Genomic DNA, 19,838 nt, shown 5'->3' with positions numbered 1-19,838 from the left:
ATGTAGCATAATCTGATTAAAAGAGGGACATTGCATCATCTTTGCCACATTCTGTCAATTAGAAAGAAGTCACAGGTCCTGCAGAGGGGACTTTACATAGGTGTGGGTCGTTGGGTACAACCCAAGGGCCTGTCCACTGCAGAACTAGAGTCTTGACTTTGCCTCAATTGTGTTCATTCTCAAAAAAACAGAATCTAAATTTTAACATTTGTTCAGTCTTGGTATTGCATACACAGATTTCCATTATGTTGTTTCTGAGCTTCTCTTTATCATTGAAATAGTTCAAAATGTAAGCAACAGAAAATTTTTAATTAACAAGTAAGCTCACCAACAAAGCACAGTCCAAATAGACCAACAGAAAAAGAGGAGAAAGATGCAGAAGGAGTCTGGCTCAAAGACTATAATTTTGTATTAACACCTGATTCTGAGAGTCCAAAGCAGTGTCTGATGACCTTCTTTGGCCTGTTTTATAAACCACTGGGCCCATGGAGCCAATGTCTGACCTTCTTACCCAATTAACAATGTGTATTTGTGTCGTGTTTTTATTTGATGGAACAGAAGATGAGCTCCTTTGGGTTACCAACTTCTGATGTTAATAACTGGATAGTTGTTTTTCATTCCCTGAGTTGTGTTCGACTCTTTGCAACTCCAAGGACTACAGTACACCAGGCTCCTCTGTCCTACACCATTTCCCAGAGTTCACTCTGATTCATGTCCATTGAGTCAGTGATGCCATCCAACCATCTCATCTCCTCTGCCAACCTCTTCTCCTTTTGCCTTCAGTCTTTCCCAGCATCAAGGACTTTCCAGTGAGCCAGCTCTTCGCATCAGGTGGCCACATTATTGGAGCTTCAGCTTCAGCATCAGTCCTTCCAATGAATATTCAGGACTGATTTCCTTTAGGATTGACTGGTTTGATCTCCTTGCAGTCCAAGAGACTCTCAAGCGTCTTCTCCAGCACCATAGTTTGAAAGCCTCAGTTCTTAGGTGTTCAGCCTTCTGTATGGTCCAACACTTAAATCTGTACACAAATACTGGAAAAACCATAGTTTTGACTATATGGACCTATAGAAAAAGTGATGCCTCTGCTTTTTAATACTCTGTCTAGGTTTGTCATAACTTTTCTTGCAAGGAGCCAATGACTTTTAATTTCATGGCTGCAGTCACCATCTGCAGTGATTTTGGAGCCCAAGAAAATAAAATCTGTCACAGCATCTGATTTTCCCCTTTTATTGGCCATAAAATGATGAGACAGGATGCCATGATCTTAGTTTTTTTAATCTTGAATTTCCAGCCAGGTTTTTCACTCTCCTCTTTCACCCTCATCAGGAGGCTCTTTAGTTCCTAATGGCATCATCTGCATATATGAGGTTGTCAATACTTCTCCAAGTGATCTTGATTCCAGCTTGTGATTCATCCAGTCCGGCATTTTGCATGATGTACTCTGCATACAACATACAGCCTTGATGTACTCCTTTCCCAAGTTTGAACCAGGCAGTTCTTCCATGGCATTCAAAGATCACGGCATCCAGTCCCATCACTACCTAGCAAATAGATGGGAAAACAATGGAAACAGTGACAGACTTTATTTTCTTGGGTTCCAGAATCACTGTGGACAGTGATTGCAGCCATGAAATTAACAGATGCTTGCTGCTTGAAAGAAACGCTATTACAAACCTAGACAGCATGTTAAAAAACAGAGACATTACTTTGCTGACAGAGGTTCATATAGTCAAAGCTATGGTTTTTCCAGTAGTCATGTATGGGTGTGAGAGTTGGACCACAGAAAAGGCTGAGCACCGAAGAATTGATGCTTTTGTACTGTGGTGTTGGAGAAGACTCTTGAGAATCCCTTGGATGGGAAATCAAACCAGTCAATCCTAAAGGAAATCAGTCCTGAATATTCATTGGAAGGATTGATGCTGAAGCAGAAGCTCCACTACTTTGGCCATCTGATGCAAAGAGCTGACTCATTGGAAAAGACCCTGATACTGGGAAAGATTGAAGGCAGGAGGAGAAGGGGATGACAAAGGACAAGATGGTTGGATGGCATCATCAACTCAATGGGCATGAGTTTGAGCAAACTCCAGGAGATTGTGAGCAACAGGGGAGCCTGGTGTGCTGCAGTCCATGGGGTTGCAAAGAGTTGGACACGACTGAGTGACTGAACAACAGCAACAACAGTCCTTCCATGTCCAGTTCTAACTGTTGCTTCTTGACCCACATATAGGTTTCTCAGGAGATAGGTAAGGTGGACTGTTTCACCCATCTCTTTAAAACTTTACCATAGTTTATTGTGAGTCACACAGTCAAAGACTTTAACATAGTCAATGAAGCAGAAGTAGATATTTTTCTGGAATTCCCTTGCTTTCTCCATGATCAGACAAATGTTGGCAATTTGATCTCTGGTTCCTCTGCCTCTTCAAAACCCAGCTTGTACATCTGGAAGTTCTCAGTTCATGTAGTGCTGAAGCCTAGCTTGAAGGATTTTGAGCGTAACTTTGCTAGCATGTGAAATGAGTGCAATCGTATGGTAGTTTGAACATTCCTTTTCATTGCCCTTCTTTGGCAATGGAATGAAAAACTGACCTTTTCAAGTCCTGTGACCACTGCTGAGTTTTCCAGTTTGCTGATATATCGAGTGCAACAGTTTAATAGCACCATCTTTTAGGACTAGAAATAGCTCAACTGGAATTCTATCATATTCTCAAGCTTTGTTTGTAGTGATGCTTCCTAAGGCCGACTTGACTTCACACTCCAGGTGTCTGGCTCTAGGTGCGTGATCATACCATACTGGTTATCCGGGTCATTAAGACCTTTTTTGCATAGTTCTTCTATGTATTCTTGCAACCTCTTCTTAATATCTTCTGCTTCTGTTAGATCTTTACAGTTTCTGTCCTTTATCGTGTCCATCCTTGCATGAAATGTTCCCTTGGTATCTCCAGTTTTCTGTAAGAGATCCCTAGTCTTTCCCATTCTATTGTTTTCCTATTTTTCTATTTCTTTTCCTCTTTTTATATAGTGATTTATACATTGATAATTAAAGAAGCAGCAGTGCAATTGCTTAATAGTAGCCTAATGCAATGAATAAGATTGCTTCACAGTATTCTAAGCTATACACCAGTGAATGGGTCTTTATGCAGTATTTATGGCACATAGTATTATAGTCACATTTATAGTACTAAATTTTTGTTACATTACCAAAAAAAATACCAGTGATAATAGGCTGATAGGCAGTTTCTCCACTTACAAAAGAGAGAGGCATACTGTATGGTAATGTAATTATTTGAAAACAAATTTATTTGCATTGCTCATTTAAGAAGGCCTTCTTATGTCTCCTTGCTGTTCTCTGGAACTCTGCATTCAGTTGGGTATTAAGTTGTCACCTCTTCTTAATCTCTTCTGCTTCTGTTAGGTCCTTACCATTTCTGTCCTTTATCATGTCCATTCTTGCTTGAAACGTTTGTTCCCTTGATAGCTCCAGTTTTCTTGAAGAGCTCTCTATCTTTCTCATTCTATTGTTTCCCTCTATTTCTTTGCATTATTCAATTAAGAAGGCTTTCTCATCTCTTCTTGCTTTTCTCTGGAACTCTGCATTCAAATGGCATATCTTTCCCTTTCTCCCTTGCCTTTCACTTCTCTTATTTTCTCAGCTATTTGTAAAGCCTCCTCAGACAACCAGTTTGCCTACTTTTTCTTTGGGCTGGTTTTGGTCACTGCCTCCTGTACAGTGTTAGGAACCTCTGTCCTTAGTTCTTCAGATACTAGATACTAGATCTACCAGATCTAACCCTTTGAATCTATTCATGACCTCCACCATATAATCATACGGGATTTGACTTAGGTCATACCTGAATGACCTAGTGGTTTTCCCTAGTTTCTTCCATTTAAGCCTGAGTTTTGTGATAACAAGCTCATGATCTGAACCACAGTCAGCTCCAGGTCTTGTTTTTGCTGACTGTATAGAGCTTCTCCTTCTTTGGCTGCAAAAAATATAATCAATCTGATTTCAGTATTAACCACCTGGTGATGTCCATGTGTAGAGTCATCTCTTGGGTCGTTGGCAGAGAATGTGTGCTATGACCAGCATGTTCTCTTGACAAAACTCTTTTAGCCTTTGCCCTGGTTAATTTTGTACTCCAAGGCCAAACTTGGTTATTATTCTGGGTATCTCTTGACTTCCTACTTCTGTATTCCAATCCTCTCTGATGAGAAGGACATCTTTTTTTGATGTTAGTTCTAGAAGGTCTTGTAGGTCTTCACAGAAGTGGTCAACTTCAGCTTCTTTGACATCAGTGGTGGTTAGTGCATAGACTTGGAGTCCTGTGATGTTGAAAGGTTTGGCTTGGAAACAAACTGAGATCATTCTGTCATTTTTGAGGTTGCACCCAAGTACTGCATTTCAGACTCTTCTGTTGACTCTGAGGGTTACTCCATTTCTTCTAAGGGATTCTTTCCCATAGTAGTAGATATAATGGTCATCTGAATGGAATTCACCCATTCTCGTCCATTTTAGACCACTGATTTCCTAAGATGTCGATGTTCAGCTTTGCTGTCTCTTGCTTGAACAAGTCCAATTTACCTTGACCCATGAACCTAACATTCCAGGTTCCTATGTAATATTGTTCTTTACAGCATTGGACTTTACTTTCACCACCAGGCACATCCACAACTGAGCATCCTTTCTGCTTTGGCCCAGCGTCTTCGTTCTTTCTGGAGTTATTAGTAATTGCCCTCCACACATGGGGATTCCCAGGTGGCACAGTGGGAAAGAATCCACCTGCCAATGCAGGAGATGCATGAGATGCGAGTTCCATCCCTGGGTTGGAAAGATCCCCTGGAGAAGGAAATGGCAACCTGCTCCAGTATTCTTGCCTGGAAAATTCTATGGACAGAGGAACCTGGCAGGCTACAGTCCACAGGGTCTCCAAGAGTCAGGCAGGGCTGAGCAACTATACTCATACACGCTTCCCCGGTAGCATAGTGGACTCCCTTCCCACCTGCAGGGCCTCATCTTCCCATGTCTTATCTTTTTGCCTTGTCATACTGTTCATGGGGTTCTCCAAGCAAGAATACTGGATTTGTTGCCATTTCCTCCTCTAGTGGACCATGTCTTGTCAGCACTCTTCACGGTGATCTGTCCGACCTGGGTGGCCCTGCACAGCGTGGCTTGTAGCTTCACTGAGTTGCTCCAGCTCCTTCACTGTGATCTTGAAGGGGAGTAACAAGACAGCATCTGGCTTATTCTCAGAGCTGTGATCTAAGAGCCGCTGTAAATCTGAGATAACCAGGACTCAGGATCATCAAACACATTTTTGGGTCACATTCTTGCAAAATGAGAATTAACCCCACCTCTGGTAACTTGTTGACAAGGTGACAGGAATAGATGGTATCAGGCAAAAATATCTGGCGGCTTAAGTCCATGACCAAGCTCTAAAAGTACATTTACTTTACTAGGAGTTAGCAAAGCAAACATGTTTCAACAAGATCTGAACAGACTGGAGGTTTGAATTAGCCAAACATATTTTGGTGCCAGGAGAAAACACGTGGAGTGGTTTACGCAACTCAAAGAATAGAGGGTCTGAGTGAATTTTTGAGCAGGAGAGGAGAAACCAGCCCTTTTCTAGAAAACTAAGGGATGGTGAAGATATTAATTCCTGATTTAACATTTGCAAGCTGTCTCTTCCTTAACCACCCCCCCCCCAGTTATTCTAAAGTGGTTTGCCATTTTATTTGCATTTACTTTAAATTGTTTCATTTTGTTTGTTTTACCTCTTTCATAAAAAAAAAATCCAGTGGAAATAGACACAGAGAACATTAGAAGGATCTTCTGGAAAATAGCTTATCAGCCTTCTCTCAGCTCTATCCTTAGGAAGATGGAGGGGATAAAAGTACTCCATCTCTCGGCATAAATGGAGTGCAGAAAAAGATCACATTGTGTGCCCCTCTGTTGATTTCTGTATGAGTTAGGTTTTATTTGAACAAGGACTGTCTTGATTGGGAAAAAAGGTTGTAACAGGGCACTGGTGGCAGAGAAAGGACTCCAGAAGGGAAGCTGTGGTCCCACCTGCCTAAGCTGAGTATCGGGTAGAGGATTTGCGCATTGGCTGTAATTCTGTATTTCTGTGTGTTTCAGGTGCTTCGCTCTGTGAGGCACTTGTACTTCGTCTCCTCCTGCTGGCAGCTTTTCTCAGTCATTCCTCTGACACCCCTTTAGCACGTATCTATTACTCTGTTAACAAGCTACCTCAAAACTTAGCAGTGTGAAACTTTTTTTTTCTGTTTTATTTTACTTTTTTGCTGTCGTTTATTTTTAAAATCAATTTATTCATTTTAATTGGAGACTAATTGTTTAACAATATTGTGGTGGTCTTTGCTATACATTGACATGCATCAGCCATGGATGGACATGTGTCCCCCCGTCCTAAACCCCCCTCCCATCTCCCTTCCCATCCCATCCCTCTGGGTTGTCCCAGAGCATCAGCTTTGAGTGCCCTGCTTCATGCATCAAACTTGCACTGGTCATCTCTTTCACGTATAGTAATATACATGTCTCAATGCTATTCTGTCAAATCATCCCACCCTTGCCTTCTCCCACAGAGTCCATAAGTCTGTTCTTTATATCTGTGTCTCTTTTGCTGTCTTGAATATAAGGTCATCATTACCATCTTTCTAAATTCCATCAGATCAGATCAGATCAGTCGCTCAGTTGTGTCCGACTCTTTGTGACCCCATGAATCGCAGCACGCCAGGCCTCCCTGTTCATCACCAACTCCCAGAGTTCACTGAGACTCACGTCCATCGAGTCAGTGATGCCATCCAGCCATCTCATCCTCTGTCGTCCCCTTCTCCTCTTACCCCCAATCCCTCCCAGCATCAGAGTCTTTTCCAATGAGTCAACTCTTCGCGTGAGGTGGCCAAAGTACTGGAGTTTCAGCTTTAGCATCATTCCTTCCAAAGAAATCCCAGGGCTGATCTCCTTCAGAATGGATTGGTTGGATCTCCTTGCAATCCAAGGGACTCATATATATGTGTTAATATATTGTATTGGTGTTTCTCTTTCTGACTTACTTTACTCTGTATAATTAGCTCCAGTTTCATCCACCTCATTAGAACTGACTCAAATGTGTTCTTTTTTAATGGCTGAGTAATACTCCATTGTGTATATGTACCACAGGCTTTCTTATCCATTCGTCTGCTGATGGACATCTAGGTTGCTTCCATGTCCTGGCTATTATAAACAGTGCTGCGATGAACATTGGGGTACACGTGTCTCTTTCAATTCTGGTTTCCTCAGTGTGTATGCCCAGCAGTGGGATTGCTGGGTTGTATGTTAGTTCTATTTCCAGTTTTTTAAGGAATCTCCACACTGTTCTCCATAGTGGCTCTACTAGTTTGCATTCCCACCAACAGTGTAAAAGGGTTCCCTTTTCTCTACACCCTCTCCAGCATTTATTGCTTGTAGACTTTTGGATCGCAGCCATTCTGACTGGCGTGAGATGGTACCTCATTATGGTTTTGATGTGCATTTCTCTGATAATGAGAGCCACAAACCTTTATTATCACCTGTAGTGTCTAACACTGAGGAATCCAGCGGCAGCTTGGTTGGGTAGCTCTGGCTGTCTCGGGAGGTGTTGGTCAGGGCTGCAGTCATCTGAAGGCTTGAGGGGGCTGGATGACCTACTTCCAAGATGGCTGCCTCCTATGGCTGCTGGCTGGAGGCCTCAATTCCTTGAGAGGTGAGCCACTGTATAGGCTGCTTGAGTGCCATCGTGACATGGCAGCTGGCTTTCCCCAGAGGGAGAGATCTGAGAGACAGAGCAAGGGAAAACCACCGAGTCGTTTATAAACCTGTCTAGGAAATGATCTGGCATCCTGCCTGCAGTATTCTGTTGGCTCCCCTGACCAGTCCTGATTGGATGGGGGAGGGGGGTCACACGGGGCATGGCTGTCAGGAGGCGAGATCACTGCAGGCCTCCTTGCAGCCAGGCCACACCAGGCATAATGCACAACCGATGCTTACAATATGCTACCATATTTCTCTCTCCCTGTTTACCCCTTTTCCCTAGTATATTTAAGTTTTTTTTTTTATTGTATTTTGGAATTAAGTCTGAAAATATATGTTAGTACGGGAATCAGTAGGTTCCTCCTCCAAATGTTCACTTTGAAAGGAAGGTTTCTGGACTTCCCAGGCGGTCCAGTGGGTTAGACTCAGTACTTCCACTGCAGGGGGTACAGGTTTGATCCCTGGTCGGGGAACTAAGATCCCACAGGCCCACGTGGCTTGGCCAAAAAAAAAAAAAAAAAGAGGCTTCTTTTGGAGGGTAAGGGAAATATTCTGGAATTAGATAATGGTGATGGTTGTATAAGGTTGTGAATATACTAAAAGCCATTGAACTGTATACTTTAAAATGCTCAAAGTCAACTCCAGAAAAATAAATGACCCAATCAAAAAATGGGCCAAAGAACTAAATAGACATTTCTCCAAAGAAGACATCCAGATGGCTAACAAACACATGAAAAGATGCTCAACATCACTCATTATCAGAGAAATGCAAATCAAAACCACTATGAGGTACCATTTCACACCAGTCAGAATGGCTGCGATCCAAAAGTCTACAAGTAATAAATGCTGGAGAGGGTGTGGAGAAAAGGGAACCCTCTTACACTGTTGGTGGGAATGCAAACTAGTACAGCCACTATGGAGAACAGTGTGGAGATTCCTTAAAAAACTGGAAATAGACATGCCTTATGATCCAGCAATCCCACTGCTGGGCATACACACTGAGAAAACCAGAAGGGAAAGAGACACGAGTACCCCAATGTTCATCGCAGCACTGTTTATAATAGCCAGGACATGGAAGCAACCTAGATGTCCATCAGCAGATGAATGGATAAGAAAGCTGTGGTACACATACACAATGGAGTATTATTCAGCCATTAAAAAGAATACATTTGAATCAGTTCTAATGAGGTGGATGAAACTGGAGCCTATTATACAGAGTGAAGTAAGCCAGAAAGAAAAACACCAATACAGTATACTAACGCATATATATGGAATTTAGAAAGATGGTAACAATAACCCTGTGTACGAGACAGCAAAAGAGACACTGATGTATAGGACAGTCTTATGGACTCTGTGGGAGAGGGAGAGGGTGGGAAGATTTGGGAGAATGGCATTGAAACATGTAAAATATCATGTATGAAATGAGATGCCAGTCCAGGTTCGATGCGCGATGCTGGATGCTTGGGGCTGGTGCACTGGGACGACCCAGAGGGATGGAATGGGGAGGGAGGAGGGAGGAGGGTTCAGGATGGGGAACACATGTATACCTGTGGCGGATTCATTTTGATATTTGGCAAATCTAATACAGTTATGTAAAGTTTAAAAATAAAATAAAATTAAAAAAAAATGCTCAAAGTATGTTTGATGTATTTTATCTCAATAAACAAAAATTTTAAAGAGGGGGCCTGAATAGCACTGATATCAAAGTTGCTGACGCAGAAAGATTTATAGTTGCTTTTAGCTGTCTGTATTTTGTTTGTTCTCTCAGCTCAAAACTTTAAAGTGTGATTAATCCAGAGACTATGAGGTCTTAGGAAAATTGATTTACGGTGCTAACACTTGTCGTTGGTTGGGGTCTATTGGAAATAACATCAAGTACTAGCTCTAAAGAGTCTGACATGACTTAGTGACCAAACAACAACTGATGTGGTGTAGTGGCAGTTTTTTCAGAGCACCATTGACATATATCCCCGTGATCCAGCTCAAATGATCCTTCCATTGGAAATGCAAATCGCATATTTTATCCTGACCTCACAAATGTTATCTATAGAGGATGTGTGTATTCTGTGAGCAATTCCCTCAAGATCACTTTTGTTAGAGTTTTTTGCCTGATTTCTGATTTCACTTGGCAATTGTTTTCCATTATGTTACGCTGTGTTGTCAGTTACTTGGAGAGGTTCCAGGTTTTTTTCTTGTACTTAATACCATTTGTGGCTATGAGAACTGAGTCTGCCAAAGCTCTTGGTTTAACTGTTGTCACGCACACAGCATCCTTATCAGTAATCAGGAAGACAATCAACGTCACCTAGCGCTGACTGCCATGTGCCGGGCATCACGTATACTGCGTCAGTTACTATTAACCACCTGTCCTGAATAACTGTTGGTTATTGCTAGTGCCAAGCCTCAGATTGCTTACATAACTTTCCCAGAGGTCACACCCACAGTTAAAAATATGTCACCAAAAATAAGATGCTTAGATACAGATCTGTCTGCTTTGGACCACCTCAATAAAGTGTTATCAGTTTCAAGTTAAATGAATGACATTGAACTCAGCTGACTGAATATGTACAAAGATGGTATCTTAGCTTGAACTCCCCCTTCCTGTTTGCCAGATTCTCCACCATTCTATGATTCAGAGGAAGATGTATGGAAAGTGGGCATGAGTAAGCCCACTTTCAGACAGGTCCTGATCTTCTCTTTATCCCTCCCTGTTTCTTCTTTTCCTCTCTCTTAGCAAGTCCGGAGCAGGGTTGCTGGCATGAGATTGAGGCATGACACTGCTTGTACCTGTTGACCAAGTCATAGAGTGAGCACAGCATCTGCTCAGTCCTCCTGCCTGAGACTCAGTGAGTATTTCTGCTTTCCTGGAAGCGTCTTCTGAGTACTGTTTTAGGGGTTTCCTGTGGTGACTGTTAAAATAGGAAAGCATTGTCTCTCAAGATCAGAAGGCTCAATCTTGTGATTAAGTGCTTTGGTTATTCCTGTTCTGCAGTGGTATCTTGTATTAACTGGAATCATAAAATGTCTCATGTATAAGCAGAAACCGAGCAGCAGTAATGAAACTTTCATCATCTTTGAATGATCATGCCTTGGAGAGAGTCAGGAACATGTTTACAAAGGGCTCAGTGATGCCTGGCTCTCCTGACATAAGGGACCCTGGATCGATGCAGATGTCAAATCAAGAGATGGGCAAAGAGTACTTCAAAATGTCCCCTAACTGCAGTGAGGTTTGCTCTTATATTTGTATAGAGAGGACTACAAAGAGAGTGTTAGAGGATTTCTGGCACTCTGGTTCATCTGGGAAGTTAAGGCTCTGGTAAGACTTTACAACATCCAGAGACACTAGAATTGGAGCTGGACATATTAACTAAAAGAGACTCTGGGTTATTTTCATCTAAGAAAGCACTCATGTTCATTCACACAAGCATAGTTATCTTTGGAAGTGAAGACAGAAGAAGTAGAACGTGTTTGGATGTTGAGTAACCAAAGGGAAATTGTAGCAGAAATATTTATATACTTAGCCTATAGCTACCACTCTGTTTTTGTTCAGATAGACACCCTCTTTGGCAAGAACATGTACCTAATGAGAAATAATCCTAGTCCAAGATCCTATCTGAGTCATTCATGGTGGTCCCATCCTCTTAACTGGTATTTGATTTAGGCAAAGACATTGGATATAATTCTGGCTAATGAGGCAAGAGGGGGAAGCCTGATTGGAGAACTTTTTGTCCTGAGAAAAACCTGAAGAAGAATGAGTGCTCCTTCCTTTGAATATTGTTATTTATGGACATGTTACTTGAAAATGAGGTGATCTTTTAGCCTGAAGATAAAACCAAAACACATGGAAGACAGAATCATATGAAGTGAACCCAGAGATATTGATCATACCATGAATAAAATCTTGTTTATTGAGATAACGTGCTTTAACATTTAAACCAGTTGGTTTGAAGTCTTGTACTATTTACTGCCCAAGTCATTCTAATTTGGAGTTCATAAACCTAATGCATCATCAAAATCAGGAGAGACTAATCACACTACTTATATGCCAACAGATTATGTTATGTGGCATCCCCTTCCTTTTGATCCCTCTCTCAAGAAGTAGCTAATTCTAAATTTTTATGACAGTATAAAAAGCCAAGGATAATAAAAACAGTCTTGAGGATGAACCAAGTTACAGAACTTACACAACCTCATATCAAGACTTATTTTAAATACTGTGGTCTTGATACATGGAAAGGCAGATAAACCAGTGGAACAGAACAGAGTCCATAAAGAGATAGACAGTTGTTCAACTTATGACCAGTTACTCTACACTGCAGAGACATTACTTTGTCAACAAAGGTCCATCTAGTCAAAGCTATGGTTTTTCCAGTAGTCATGTATGGATGTGAGAGTTGGACTATAAAGAAAGCTGTGGTGGTTTGGTGGTTTAGTCACTAAGTCATGTCCGACTCTTGTGACCCCATGGACTATAGCCTGCCAGGCTCCTCTGTCCATGGGATTCTCCAGGCAAGAATACTGGAGTGGGTTGCCATTTCCTTCTCCAGGGGATCTTCCTGACACAGGAATCAAACCTAGGTCTCCTGCACTGCAGGCAGATTCTTTACCAACTGAGCTATGAGGGAAGCCCATAAAGAAAGCTGAGCACCAAAGAATTGATGCTTTTGAACTGTGGTGTTGGAGAAGACTCTTGAGAGTCCCTTGGACAGCAAGGAGATCCAACCAGTCCATCCTAAAGGGGATCAGTCCTGAATATTCATTGGAAGGACTGATGATGAAGCTGAAACTCCAATACTTTGGCCACCTGATGCAAAGAACTCACTGGAAAAGACCCTGATGCTGGGAAAGATTGAAGGTGGGAGGAGAAGGGGACGACAGGAGATGAGATAGTTGGATGGCATTACAGACTCGATGGACATGAGTTTGAGCAAGCTCCGGGAGATGGTGAAGGACAGGGAAGCCTGGAGTGCTGCAGTCCATGGGGTCGCAAAGAGTCAGACACAACTAAGTGACTGAACAACTCTACACTGCAGTAGGGTAAGATGGTATTTTGAACAAATGGTATATGGGTATCCATTTGGAAAACTTAGATGGAATTTGGAAACCTATGTAGAAAAAACCAATTTAAATGTGCATCTCATATCACCTACAAAAATCGTCTCCTGGGACACTATATAAATCTAAACATGAAAGACCAATAAAGCTTTTAGAATGTAACCTAGGAGAGTGTCTTCATGACCTTGGTGTAGGCAAATATTTTTTAATGAATCACTGAAACCATAAAGGGAAAGGTTGATTAATAGGTCTGTATTAAAATTAAGATCTAAAAGCACCATCAAGAGAAGGAAAAGTTAAGCTGCAAGTGGTCACATGTCTATCTGACAAAGATCTTTAGAAGATAGAAAACCTCAGATACAAGATATACAAAAAGTATATAAGGAATTCCTGCAAAGCAATGAGAAAAACACAGTCCACCTAATAAGAAAATGCACAAAAGGTATAAAAATAGACACCTCCCAAAGGGATATTCAGAAAGCTAATTAATACTGACAAGACGCTCAACATTATTAGTCATTAGGGAAATGCAAATAAGAACAACAGTTCCATATCAGATGAATCAGAATGACTAAAACTAAAAAAAAGTACTTGCAGTGAAACAGTACATGTGCATATGAGGAGCAACTGAAACTCTCATGTACTGCTGCTAAGAGTGTAAATTAGAAAACTGTTTGGTCTTTTCTACTAAAACTGAGCATAATTGTACCTTCTGACCAGAGATTTTCTAACAAATGTTTAACATTTTCCAAGTGGATATCCAACATAAATGTTGATTGATATTTTTATGTTCACAAGTAAAACAAAGTGAAACCAAAAACACATGTTTTGAGCTTCACTCACTTGTCATTAACAGGAGCAATTGTTTGCTGAATTGAATAATGGTATTCAAATATTCAAAAATATTCTCTCTATTTTTATGCTATTAACAATCCAGTGACTACTGGTATGATACACATTTACAATTAATCTGGATTATTAATATTTTCCTTCATCTTTGTAAGTCTTGATGATCAACAAAACACTAAATCCTGATTTTTAGTAATTGCCAGTTTCTATGGTGTGTTTATTGCCACCAAAACCAGTGTGATGCTACCTACCTGATGCTCTTGAATAAAGAGTTGAGAAGAGATACATAGTAACACATTATATTATATTCTATCATACAGACACAATAAATGCAAATAATATCGAGAGCACAGATAATAGCAAATTGTAGTGATGTACAGAAATATGTATGTGTGTTCTCTAAAAGACATGCACAATTTTTATTGAAGCAGTATTCTTAATAGTCAAATGTTAGAAATAACCCAAAAGTTCATCCAAGATAGAACAAAAAAATAAATTGTTGCATTTTCATACCAGAGTGAGTCAGCAATAAAAATGAACCACTCACTGCTTCAGCAGCCTCAACAAATAGGAAACTGAGTCATGTACTGCTGCTGCTGCTACTAAGTCACTTCGGTTGTGTCCGACTCTGTGCGACCCCATAGATGGCAGCCCACCAGGCTCCCCCGTCCCTGGGATTCTCCAGGCAAGAACACTGGAGTGGGTTGCCATTTCCTTCTCCAATGCATGAAAGTGAAAAGTGAAAGTGATGTCACTCAGTCATGTCCGACCCTCAGCCACCCCATGGACTGCAGCCCTCCAGGCTCCTCCTCCCATGGGATCTTCCAGGCAAGAGTACTGGAGTGGGGTGCCATTGCCTTCTCTGTGCATATATTCTGACTAAAATCAGACTAATTAATCTGTAGTGATGAAAAAAAAATTTTTTAAGTTATTTTCAGGGGTGGAGTAGGGTTGGGAGTGACTTGGAGGTGGCTTTAGAGGGGCACCTAGAATGCTGACCAACTTTGATTTCTTTTTCTATTTCTGGCCCCACAAATAGGTTCACTGAGTAAAATGTCATTGAGCAGAGCCCTTCATGATGATACGATATACCTTATGAGAAAGGATACATTTTTTGAAAATCACTTAGAGGAGTGATTTTTCTCACCGCATATGCCCTCCAGCAGAGAATGTTATGTGATACCCCACTTTGAAAGAAAATGAACTGATTTTAAAACACGTTATTGGAAAAGGTAGAGATGAGGAGCTGCTTAAAGTTGAGTCTCTGGACGAAAGGAAAGCATACCCTGGCCTTCAGAACATCTTTCCCAGGGAGTGAAAAGTGCTTTGTTGTAAAGATCTATGCGGTTCTAAGAAAAACTTGTGGGGCTTCCCAGGTGGCACTAGTGATAAAGAACCCTCTTGACAATGCAGGAGATGCGGGTTCAATCCCTGTGTTGGGAAGATCCCCTGAAGGAGGGCATGGCAACCCACTCCAGTATTCTTGCCTGGAGAATCCCCATGGACAGAGGAGACTGGCGGGCTATAGTCCATGGGCTTGCAAAGAGTTGGACATGACTGAAGCGACTTAGCATGTACACACAAGGAAAACCTGTATGATAAATAAGGTTATATAAAATTAAAGTTCAGGGAAAGCGATAGAAACCAGCTAAGAATGGTCAGGGATGCCGTTTCTATTGATTTCCTTGGGGATTCCAGACAGTGTGGGGTCTACGTGGGATCTTCATGTCATAAACAAGGGAGATGGCTTCAATAAATCTGCTAGAACATCATTGGCTCCTTGTGTAGAGTATTCTGATTTGGGGTTTGAGATCTTTCAGGAATGGTGACTTTACCTTCCCAGACTTTGTCTTACTTTAGGTTTTGTATCATAAAAGCTTCGCAGATGGCTCAATAGTAAAGAATCTGCCTGCCAGTGTAGGTGACACAGGAGACATGGGTTCAATCCCTGGGTCAGAAAGATCCCCTGGAGGAGAAAAATGGCAACCCACTCCAGCACTCTTGCCTGGAAAATCCCTTGAACAGAGGAGCCTGGAGGGCTACAGTCCATAGGGTCACAAAGAGTCAGACATGAGTGAATGACTGAGCATGCATGCACCCACACATCATAAAAGCTTTCTGCCCTCTCTAAGGTTTTGCCTAAATATATAAATTTTTCTTCCTCGTGTTTTGGCTCTGTTTACTTTTAATGCTGAGAGCAAAGTCATACTCTACATAATCATTAAAATGATACAGGAAATTTCTGAAATGTGAAAGGAATCAGCCAACTACATTTTAAATAGCAGAAAACTGTTCAGGAAATTCTAGAAGGTCACAGTAATGGTTTTAAGGCATTTAAGTCAAGTAATGGTTTTAAGTAAAAATAGAACAAAGAGTTTGGGAGACTGCCTTGTTTTGTCTGTGTTCATGAAAAGGGGGGGTCATATGATCAGTATCCACCTTTTTAATCTATCCTTTTCTCGACATTTTAACTACTAAAAATCCTTTCTTAAGATCTCAATCTCCCTCCGTTCTCATGTTTTCTTAAGATTCTGTATACCAAAATAACTACACATATAAACATTGATGCAGATAATCAATAACAATCTGAACTGAAAAGTTACATAAGATGTTTGTCAAAAAATAGGATTGGAGCTAGCAAGAAGTAAGAGTGCCTGTAAAGCAGGGATTGACTGTGTTCTGAAATGGTTGCATAGTTATAAATTACAACCTTGAGACCAGAAGGTTGTAGCTGGCAGCTGCTAGCAGATACTATTTTGAAAACGCTGGTGGTGTCCGCGAGTTTGATACAGTTCAGACAATTCAGGTTCTCTGTAATGCCGAAACAGGTCTGAAACCAAATCCATAAGAGCCACCCAGCTCCATTTTGGTGGCCTGAGCCACTTACTCCATTTTGATCCTTTAAATGATTTTAAATGTGTCATCATAATTGATTCATTTGTATTTGTTTAAAAAGGTATATGGTTGCCAAGGAGAATATCTACCCAACATGAGAAAACCAGTATAGTCAAAATTATGTAATAAATTCACACCCAAGAAAAAAGATGAATGTTTTAGTTATGATAACTTTAGTTAACTAAGTGAAAAGACTTAGGCAAAATTAAAGCTTGTATGCAAATTCCTATTACTATCTCCAGTGTCTCTAGAGATCAAGGACTTCAGATTAGGAACCACAACTCTGCTATTGTTCAGTCACTCGGTCACGTCTGACTCTTTTCGACCCCATGGACTGCAGCACGCCAGGCTTCCTTTCCTTCCGCATCTCCTGGAGCTTGCTCAAACTCGTGTCCATTGAGTCAGTGATGCCATCCAACCATCTCATCTTCTTGTTGTCCCCTTCTCCTCCTGCCTTCAACCTTTCTCAGCATCATAGTCTTTTCTAATAAGTCGGCTCTACTACTTTATTATTATTGCATCAAAAACTTTGGGTTGCCATTTATGTACAATGAATGCTGAGTAATTTTGAATATACTCATTAATATCTAGTCTTAAAAAAAGAAGCCTTTCACTGACCTTTTTCAGTCTTTTGAGTTAAAACTCAGAGAATTTTATTAAAGCATTAAGGGCATTTTCCCATGACTCAGTGCTTCATATTCCATTTCTGAGTTGGCTGCACTTGCGAGGATTCACCTCACCACCTGACTTTGCTTGGTTAACAATGCACGGGCAGCAAAAAAAGGGAAAAGCATCTTACCCTTGTCTAGTAAGTAGCTGTATGAGATAGAGGTCAGAATGGTTGTCTACAGTTAGGTATGGATGATAGGCTGCTGCTGTGTGCGTGCTCAGTCATGTTCAACTCTTCGTGACCGAGCAGACTGTAGCCCACCAGGTTTCTCTGTCCTTGGGATTTCCCGGGCAAGAATATTGGAGTGGATTGCCATTTTCTCCTCCAGAAGATCTTCCTGACCCAGGGGTCAAACTCATGTCTCCTGCATTGGCAGGCATATTCCTTACCTGTGAGCCACCCTGGGAAGCCCATGGGATTATATACTAAATGATAATTGCCCACACTGGCCATGTTTCTCCTTAAAGATAGCGATAGCACTTACTATCATTGAGAGGCCACAAAGCACTTTTCTAGATCTTTGTCACAACGCTTAGATGGACATCAAGGCATGTATGATTATTCTCAGTATGTGTATGAAAATGCAGGCTAAACGTTTGTCCAGAGTTTCTGACCCCTAACTCTGAGCTCTGTCCACTATGACAGCATGCTAAGATAAGTAAGGGTTCTTTGGTGTTGTTATGGGTTGAACTGTATCCTCCCAAAAGATATGGTGAAGCTCTAACCTCTGTGACAAGAGAAAAACCATGTGAAAGCAGGCAGGGATTGTAGGATGCAGCTGTAAGCCAAGGAACCCCAAGGATTGAAGGCTACTATCAGAAGCTAGGAGGAGGCAAGGCAGGATTCTCCCCAGAGTCTCGGAGGAAGAACAGCCCTGTTGACATCTTAATTTCAGACTTCTAGCCTCCAGAACTGGAAGAAATTAAAATCCTGAGTCACCCAGTTGTGGAACACTTACAGAAACTTAAGAAGACAAATACAAGTATGAACGCTAAAATCTTGGTTAAAGGCAAGAAGCATGGAGACTAATTATTTCCCTGTAATGAGATTCTAACCCACAAATGAGCTGGGACATTTCTACAAGCATTGACATAAGGGGGAAAAAAAAGATATTTTATGCAAACTACTTCTCAATTGTGGTTGTATCTTTTTGTACCTCATTATCAAAAAAACCTCCTCATGGGAGATAAAACCTCAGTGTGACCCCAGTGCCTCTGAAATCACACCCTTTCCTGCAGAGGTGATCTAATACTTTGTACATAATATTCCTAGCTTTTGTTGGAGACTTGAGAGGTGGGCCAGTGTCAATCTAAAAATGGCAGTGTTGTTGGCATTCATGCCTACTGGGCAACAAACTCCAGACAGCAACTTAAAAAAAAGATGAGGAAGAAAAATCACCTTGTTCTGCTAATGCTATAAAAATAAAACACAGGGGACTTCCCTGGTGGTCCAGTGGCTAAGACTCCATACTTCCAATGAAGGGGGCCTGGATTTGATCCCTGGTCAGGGTACTAGATTCAACATGTGGCAACTAAGAGTTTGCATGTCACAACTTAAAATCTGGTGCAGCCAAATAAATAAAATTAAAAAATAAAACATAAAAATATTTCCAGCTAAGACCTGGTGAATTTCTGAATCTTGCTCCACAGAAAACTAGCCCACAAACTACTCCTTAGAAGGGGAGAGATGGTTAGTCGTCCTGGGCTTCCCTGGTAGCTCAGGTGGAAAGAATCCGCCTGCAATGCAAGAGACCCTGATTTGATCCCTAGGTTGGGAAGATCTGCTGGAGAAGGGATAGGCTACCCACTCCAGTATTCTTGGGCTTCTCTGATGGCTCAGCTGGTAAAGAATCTGCCTGCAATACAGGAGACCTGGGTTTGATCCCTTGGTTGGGAAGATCCCCTGGAGAAGGAAATGGCTACCCACTCCGGTATTCTGGCCTGGAGAATTACATGGACTATACATACAGTCCCTGGGGTCGCAGAGTCAGACATAACTGAGGGACTTTCACTTTCAAGTTTCAAAAACACAGTCTTCTCTTTCTCAGGAAGATTCCCTATTCATACTTGCAAATTAAATCCTCTGAGAGATGTTAAAGTGAAAATCATAGACACAAATGTTTTAGCTTATATTGCATTTCCCCAAATTACTTGATCATAAAACTCTTTTTTCATACAGCAATCATTAATATCTAGCAATGTATACTTTGAGAAACAGTGGGCAGTAATATTCTTAAATCTCACCAAGTATGTTCTAGTTTACGTCATGCAGGAGAAAATGGATGTATTTATTGTTCTTTATTTCAGGTTGCCTTACCAGAAGAGGCACACACGAAGAGCTTCATTGAATTACTGAAGATAAGGTAAGAATTCAGAGTTGTGGGGCCTATGCAATTTAGGGGAACCCATTAAGGAAAAGGGTACAAAATGACCATGGAAACAACACGAAGTTTCCTCCTCCAGCCTTGGAATAATCCCAGACAAGTGAGACTTTCTGACTTCATGCTTCATTCACTTCACGGAAAACCCAACTCTGTTTAAAGTATTGTTGGCTACATGAAGTAAAATAGAAACTCAAATGAAC

At 41.2% G+C, this 19,838-nt stretch overlaps 1 long non-coding RNA gene across 1 annotated transcript in view; it reads left to right on the top strand.

Moving 5' to 3' along the window:
* Positions 1–10,239: 10,239 nt before the first annotated feature.
* The window catches only part of LOC102403853, a 34,374-nt gene continuing 24,775 nt past the window's right edge, over positions 10,240–19,838 (top strand). Inside the window, exons 1-2 of the long non-coding RNA XR_003107578.3 lie at positions 10,240–10,632; positions 19,562–19,617. This is a non-coding gene — a long non-coding RNA (uncharacterized LOC102403853). The remainder of the gene's footprint in view (positions 10,633–19,561; positions 19,618–19,838) is intronic.

The sequence above is a fragment of the Bubalus bubalis genome, chromosome 1, assembly GCF_019923935.1.
Source record: "Bubalus bubalis isolate 160015118507 breed Murrah chromosome 1, NDDB_SH_1, whole genome shotgun sequence".
Lineage (NCBI taxonomy): Eukaryota > Metazoa > Chordata > Mammalia > Artiodactyla > Bovidae > Bubalus > Bubalus bubalis.
The sequence above is the reverse complement of the archived record's forward strand: the minus strand, read 5'-3'. Positions and strand labels throughout refer to the sequence as shown.